This window comes from Choristoneura fumiferana, chromosome 26 (genome assembly GCF_025370935.1).
Source record: "Choristoneura fumiferana chromosome 26, NRCan_CFum_1, whole genome shotgun sequence".
NCBI classification, from domain to species: Eukaryota; Metazoa; Arthropoda; class Insecta; order Lepidoptera; family Tortricidae; genus Choristoneura; species Choristoneura fumiferana.
This window is the reverse complement of record NC_133497.1, coordinates 5,534,168-5,542,321: the sequence shown is the minus strand read 5'-3', so window position 1 is coordinate 5,542,321 and position 8,154 is coordinate 5,534,168. Positions and strand designations below refer to the sequence as shown.

Here is an 8,154-nt window from a genome sequence, read left to right as displayed (position 1 = left end):
GTTTAGCTCGACATGTTTCGGGCTAATCCGTCTTCGTCTAAACTCGATTTAAGACGTGAGTTATCCGGGTCATTATATTTAATAAGATATAGAAATTATCTATTAAACATGTTAAAGTCAATATCAATGGCTATAATAGGTAATTGAACAAAAAAATGGTATTCCAGTCTTTTAAATAAATTTAATATGAGCATTTCTAAAAGTGCAATTCACTTTTACACAGTACACACACACACACACACACACACACAAACATCACGCCTGTATTCCCAAATAGGGTAGGCAGAGCACACGAAACGTTACCGCTTCGGAGCCACTTTTAGCAATTTTTAGGTTTTAAGTTTGACAAAAACGGTACAATAATGACAAGTTACACAGTACAATATACTTAAAATGTGTGATAATATAAAAAAATCGTGTGACCAATTCTGATTCCGAAGGTTTAAACGTGCGAAGAAAGTGCAAATCAAGTTGTATTCCAGGTGATATTCTGCGGCGGCGGCGTGGCGGTGTCGACGGCGTCACCCGCCATCACGTCGGCGCTGCCGCTGACCGGCGCGGTCCTGGCGCCGCACCACACGCTGCATCACTAACAGACAACGCTACAGACTGTCAGACACTCGCCGCCATCATAAGTCATCGGTGCACGAATCAAGAGACAAGTTTTGGATAGATTCAGTTACAGTCGAACAAATTGATTTGGACAATTACTTTGCTCGCCCGCGACTTTATGATAGCTATGCTTATGCTGGATATGCGTGTTCTTCCAGTTCCTCCACCTCCACACTGTAAGAACACGCAAACCCATCTATCACCACCACCACGCTACACCGACGCGTTTCGAACTCAACCAGAGCTCATCTTCAGAGCAACACAACCGTACACCATGCTACCAGATGTTAGACAAAAATATATAGTAACTAGTCGGTTGCCCGCGACTCCGTCTGCTTAAAATTCGTTTATCGCTATCCCGCGGAACTATGCAATATTCCGGATAAAAACTATCCTATGTCCTTTCCCGGCTCGAACTATCTGTTTGCCGAATTTCATCTGTAAATCGCTTCAGCAGTTTAGACGTGATGAAGTAACAAACAGACAAGACTTATAAACTTTCGCATTTATAATATTGTCAGAAATATCTATGCACCTTTATGACACTGGCCATAAGGTTGATGTATTTTTTGACGCTATGGCTACATAGATTATTTATGCCCTCGGCTGTACTAGGGTGGAACCATTTATTACTCAACTAGCGTTTACCCGCGGCTTCGCACGCGTAAATAATTACTAATTAGATACAGCAGTTGAATTGAAATTCCGGGATTTTATTAAATTCTCGTAAGAATTCCCTAAAATTACATCGTGATTTTCATTGACGCTAAATTAAAACAGCCATGCCGAATTTCATGACTAAACCCAGCGGATGTTATTTCGAGATTTTGTCCCTATCCCGTGGGAATATCGGGATAAAAAGTAGCCTATGTGTTATTCCAAATGTCCAGTTATCTAAATACCAAATTTCATGACTCTAAGCCAGTTATTAGTTCTTGATTTTGTCCCTATCCCGTGGGAATATCGGGATAAAAAGTAGCCTATGTGTTATTCCAGACCTACCTACATACCAAATTTCATGACTAAGCCCAGCTGTTGTTGTTTAGAGATTTTATCCTTATCCCGTGGGAATGTCGGGATAAAAAGTAGGTATCCTATGTTTTAATCCAGGTTATAAAGTAACCTTTTGCCAAATTTCATCTAAATCCGTCCAGCCGTTTCAGCGAGAAGAAGTAACAAACATACTCACTCACTCACAATCTTTCACATAATATTAGTAGGATTTCACTTTTCCTTCATAAAAGTGGTAACCATGACAGTATTACAAAGTTCCATCTTCGCGCTACTAATTTACTATTTTGTATTTAAAACAATTTGTTCGACTATTGTGTCTTTGATTGAACAAAATAGAGGTTCAAAGTAATGCTACACGTTTTTATCGTACTTGTTTAGTTGTTTGACTGTCCCATGTCCAAAATTTTACTAAAATCAAGCAGAGTAGAGGTTGACTATTATAGATCCATTAACCTGTCCTCTCCCAGAGGCACAAATTTGTGCCCAAATTCCTTTGATCCTGTTATCCTGGGAGATGACAGATTAAGGAGAGGATCTTGGTTCGAGCCCGGTACCTCTGAATTTTCGGAGTTTGTGTGCGAAATTACATTTGAAATTTACCATGAGCTTAACGGTGCATGAGGACATGGCGAGGAAACCTGCAAAGAAATTTAATTGTGTGTAGTTCCCAATTTGCACTGGAAGCCCTCTTATTCCGAGAGGAGGCCTGTGCTCTACAGTGGGACTTGTATATTATAGGCCGAGATAGAGTTAAACTATGGTGATGGATGATCGTTTATTCGTCGGCGTCGAGTGTCTGATCCATGATGATAAATCCGTGAAAATATTCTTTATACCCAAGTCGAATAACGTGGCCAGATCCACGGGAGAAACTTATAGCATAGTTTGTCAATATCTCAATTTTTTATACTAAACTGAACGGAATAGGCTATTAGAGTAAGGTATGTAAATAAATATTAGTTTAAAAGTTTACCACTGCCGCGTAGGTAAGCCGATAGACCCGAAATGACCCATATTAGGGCCTGTACTTACGAAATGCAAAATTCGAATTTCGTATGTTGCCGTCCCGCTTACGCTAATACTATGTAATACGAAAGTGAGAGGGATGGTACGATACGAACTTCGGTTTTCGAATTTCATAGTAGCCCCCTAGGGCCTACGCTAACGTGCGCGGGTCAGGTACAATCCGTATCGCACGCGACGCGCGCAGTCGCTTGACGCTCGTTTCCAGCGTCAAATCTGGTCACGCGACATATAGCGACAAAGCTGAAAATGTTGACCTTTATCGCTGAAAAAAAACCTCTTCGATTTCGGAAAAACACTTATTATTACTATTTCATCCACTCCAATTTCTTTTATTTGTACCACTGCTACGACTGCCACTAAAGGAGGTTAAAAAATCAGCTTCCAAGACCAAGATCATTACTGCAAGCAGCCATCTTGAAGCTGCTGTTCGACGCGGCGACTTGACGCTGCTTGAGCCGCGGGAAATTAAAAATAGGGTCACGTGACCAGATTGGTCGCTGGAAACGAGCGTCGAGCGTCTAGCATGTTGCCGCACCTTTAGCGCTGCTCATCTATTGTTCATCAGGCGTCGGCCCGCTCCGTGCAAACCGCGTCATCTAGCGTTGGCACTCAGCCCACTTGGAATCACTCGTTTTCGCCACTTCTTTCTGTCACACCGTATAAGACGAAGGTAGAAAGAGACGGTGGATGCTTGATGAATGTCAGCGTGTTAGACAATACGGCATTGTGGTCGCGAGTGTCAATAAACATGGCAATAGGGCATATTAGGCAAAGCTCTGCGCAGGGGGCGACACTAGCGCAAACCGCCATGACAACGTCAGTTCTCTTTATATTATGTCGCCATGACGGATCACGACCAAAGAGGATTAGTAACTATAGAAATCGGGGTTCGATTTGTAGCATTCGAACTTGGCGGATGTAGACGATATCTAATTTTGGTATTTCTGCTTCTTTGGCTAGTTGAAGTATAATTTTGATAGTGTATTATGCGGCGATTAACCTTAACAGTGAACAGTGATCACAAAATCCTATATTGTTCTCGTGTCTGTCATTTTTTAATGCGCAAGTTGTCTCCGCGTGGTTTCTGGAATTTTGCTATCAAGTTGCTAAAACTACAATCACCGTACAACGTGAAGAAGAAGAATATATTTATGTTTAATTTAACTGACATTGGCCCAAGGCTTAAGGCCGCCATTCAAGGGAATAGTAATAATAACTATAGAAATTAGGACATATTAGTAATAAAATAACAAGATATCACATCCATAGTAACGATAGAGCTATATTTCCAAAAAAATAACTTTTTTGGAAATATAGCATAATGACATATTTAAGATACTCAAAAAGCTTTTTTCGGTTTGTGCTAGTGCTGCACTCTGATGGCAGAGAATTGCAGTAATATTCCTTAGACCCTGGTTTCATATGTCTCACATTAAAGACTTGCGATAAAGGTGGAAAAGATAAAAGTTATTTGTAAAAACGTTTTCGGTTTGCGCGAGTTGGCTCTCGAAATAAATGAGTTTTTTTTTTTATTTACGCAATGTTTTACATGTATTCTAACTTATTGATAACTTTACATGTAATAGTTAATATTAGTTGGTGTAACTTTATAAATATTGTACGAATTAAATGATACGGAAACGTATTCGGTGTTTTTATTATTTACTAGCGAGCCGTCCTGGCTTTGCACGAGTATTTTAAAGGTAAATAAACCAAGGCAATTCACATTATCCAGCCCCATTTCCCAAAAAATATATATAGACGTATTATTCCGATTTTTTTTACCGCTAAGTAAAAACTGTTTAGTCGATGCAAAAGTCATACGTATGCGCCTTAAAATAACATCCTTACAAAAATTCATGTGTCACAGAAGAATAAAAAAAGAGTGGAAGTTCTATGTAGGTGCAGCGTGCGTGCCACAAGTAAGCGGAGGTACGTTTACTCGATGCCGGTCGTGTTCAACATTGCGTAGAGTATGATCACGTTTAGTAGTGTCGCGACATTCCTTCTGTTACAGTAATTATGCCGTATTGCTCAATTCTGGAATGTAAAAATGATAGCAGGAAAAAAAACCTACTAATGGAGGATTACGTCATCGAGTAAGCGTACCGCCCCGCTTACTTGTGGCACGCACGCACTACACCTACACTTCCACTTATTTTTATTCTTCCGTGGTTTAGATGAATTTGTCAATAAAAATAAAAGAAATATTAAAGGCTAATGTAACATTTTCCTTATTTACTCACAACACCGCCGCTAGAGTGACTTGCATAGTATGAGTACCTATTCTATATTTGTCCTAATAATATTAGTCATATCGTCCAATGACAAATACATTTACTGGGGTTTACCAAACGCCTCTTAGCTATCATTTAGTACGGATAGCAAATAAATCTAGAAGTTAATAGTTATTTATGTGGCTGGTGCATAATGAGAGGCATTAAAGCACGAGTGTGGTTTTATGAAACGAGCCGAAGGCGAGTTTCATAATAAGATCACACGAGTGTTTTAATGCCTAATTATGTATAGCAGCATACATAACTTTATCTACATGCATATCATAAGTTTTCTATAATATGTTCAGATATGGCCTGTATTTTGCCTTTGACTTTGAATAATAATTATTATCTACATGCATGTCATAAGTTTTCTACAATATGTACAGATATGCATTGTTTAAAAAGTATTACCGATACTTTAATGACATTAAGATGCACTGTACTTTAATGTGAACATAAGATGCACCCGCAGATACCAGGTTTCTTATTAAAGGCCATTTGATAGTCGTTTCTGAGCATATAATAGGGAAATTATGATATGCATGTAGATAAATATAATAATAGCACTGAATATGATTTAGTCCCGTTCCGAGTCGAGAACCTTGACCCGTGGAGTACCCGCACTTATCAATTTCATCACTATTTTTTTTAGTAGAAAAGCTGTATATACCTATCATACTGCCAGGCGCGGATTCAGCTCCAAAAAAGGTTTGGTCACAGTCGCCCAAAAGGCCAAGTGCGAGTCGAAGTACGAACTCGCTCATGAACGATTATTGAATTTGATTCTTTCTTTTTTTATCATCAGCCTTTCGATCTCAATAGATAGTGTGTTGTCAGAAGTAGAGATGCAACGGATATCCAGCCACAATTTTACTATTCGGCCGGATACCGGATAGTAAAAAAAGACTTAAAGTTATGATTAAAAACTTGTATTTTATATGTAGGTATTTATCATTATAAGGATCAATTAATTGATTCTAGGTTAATTAATTATACTGTACTGAAGTAAAAGCACGCTTGCTTTCGTTTATAGCCTACAAAGTCCTTGAACAAGTTGCAACCTGAGGTTCTATAGCTAGGGCATGGATACCGGTATTCGGTATTTACCGAAAAACCGGGTACCGGACATTTTTCCCTTTTTAATACCGGTATTAAATATCTACAAAAACGGTTTTTCGGTATTTTGACTTTGTGTTTAAAATAGTAATAATCGACTTTAATTTCAAACAAGCAAGCACTTTTAATAACTTTTGTCTTCAGACTTATGGCTTTTGAGTTACTTACCCTTAATCTACTTTCAAATTTAAAACTTACGCGCACAAGTTTGCTTTGTTTATTTGTAGTGTAAGCTTTCTCGAAGTTGACCTACCTAACTGGACCGTTTGTCCCAGATACATAGCCGTCAACAACTTCGAGCGCAGAGCCCCGACTATTGCGGGAGTTGGGAACAACATGGACATTAGTTGTTCATTTTAGGCCAACTCGGTCGGAAACTGCTGAGGTCTGCGAGCATAGCACTGAGGTCCTCAATGGTCTCAGCCATGGACTACAATAGTCGTCGCGAATCGAAGGCGAGTGAAGTACCCGCCATTCATGTTGAGGGTTTACTAATCTCGTACAGGCTGACGTCGGGATGTCTTCGTGATAGTGTCGGTTAATCTAGCGCTCGGGTCTTTAGCTAGATTTTCGACGGGTGTGTTCGGGTTGTAGTGTCGCTATCCAATAAATCCTCTCGACTTCCCCCAACAGCTCAGGTTTGGATGAAATGATTCTTGTCGTCGGTCTTCAACTTCATTAACCGGCTTTGACTAACAGACATATCCCTGGAAAACACCTTAGAGCCTCTGTTACGCATAATAGCCTCTTCAATGCTTTTGGTATTAAAATTGGCGTACATCGCGCTTCAGAGACTTTGAGATCGGCCTGGCTATTGAATTGCCGATACCGACAAGCGTCGCCAGAGGACCGTAGCAGCATCTCACGCCTCACCTCCATGAGCCTAAGGCCAGAGCGCGAGAGCGCGTTGGGTATAGTACGGCGGGTTTTGAAGAAGTTAGACCCAACCGTATGGACAGCTTCCACAAACCCGTCGTTGTAATCGTCCACGTCGCCACACAGGCATTCAAAACGGTTGAAGTTTGAGCTGAAAGCTCTCGGGGTTGGAGCTGAGCAGGTTCCGGGCGGAGCGTAGATTTCATCAATAGAGACCTTTCAAGCTTGAACTGGATATTTAATAAGCCTCGTACAAGCAAAGATATTATGCGAAAATTGTTGTGGAACAAATAATCGGCGAAACAATTTTCAACCGAAAATAGAGAAACCCATTAGTATTAGTAACAACTTCAGTTTTTTTATTTGAATACTGCTCATTAAAAGGGAAGTTTATTAAGTCTTGCTTTTCATTATATTGTTATATTTCAACGAAAAACAACAGACTTATACGAAAGAAAGCAAAATAGGGGAAAATACGGAAAATACCGAAAAAATACCGAAATACCGGGATACCGGTTTTTCAAAATGAATACCGAATAATACGGTATCGCCATCAAAACCAATACGCATAGCCCTATCTATAGCGTAACGTTTCTGGCGCTCGCGATCGCAATTAAATGACAGTTTTCGCTTATAAAAACTTATCCCTCTCGCCCTGGCTAAAACTTTACGAAGTACAAAATTCGAACTGCGGAGCTGACGCTAATTTTATTTAATACGAGAGAGAAGGATGGTACGATACGAACTTCGATTTCCAATTTCGTAGTAGCCGAAACTTTTCCGAATATCCGGCCGACGGACCCGCCGGATATCCGGTATCTGGCCAAACAACTATCCGTTGCATCTCTAGTCAGAAGTCAATTAGGGTTGTAGGTATCCGTCCGACCCACCTTCACAATGGTGAATCCGCCCTTGCGTACTGCCGCTGATTGTCATAGTAATTTAAAAATATAGCAGCTGTGCAGGCGGCCTTAGAAATCAACGAGCAAAGTAGGTACTACTAAAATTTATATATGATTAAAACGTTCTTGTTACGTTTACGCGTTTTGCCATTATATTTAGTACACGCAATAGTTTCGCTGATGCATTGTTTGCTAACTAAATACCTACCGTTCAGTAGATAAGTGTTTAAATATTAAGTACCTGCCTACGTGCAATGAAACGCATCTAACTGCCTACTAATTTAAATTACAATATTTATTATTTTGCGCTGTTGTCTGTATTTGCTCAT

At 39.8% G+C, this 8,154-nt stretch overlaps 1 long non-coding RNA gene across 1 annotated transcript; it reads left to right on the top strand.

Moving 5' to 3' along the window:
- Positions 1 to 184: 184 nt before the first annotated feature.
- Positions 185 to 4,297, top strand: LOC141442855 (uncharacterized). Its single transcript, XR_012452972.1, has 2 exons — positions 185 to 1,587; positions 1,702 to 4,297. It is a non-coding gene; the product is annotated as an uncharacterized lncRNA (long non-coding RNA).
- Positions 4,298 to 8,154: the final 3,857 nt, after the last annotated feature.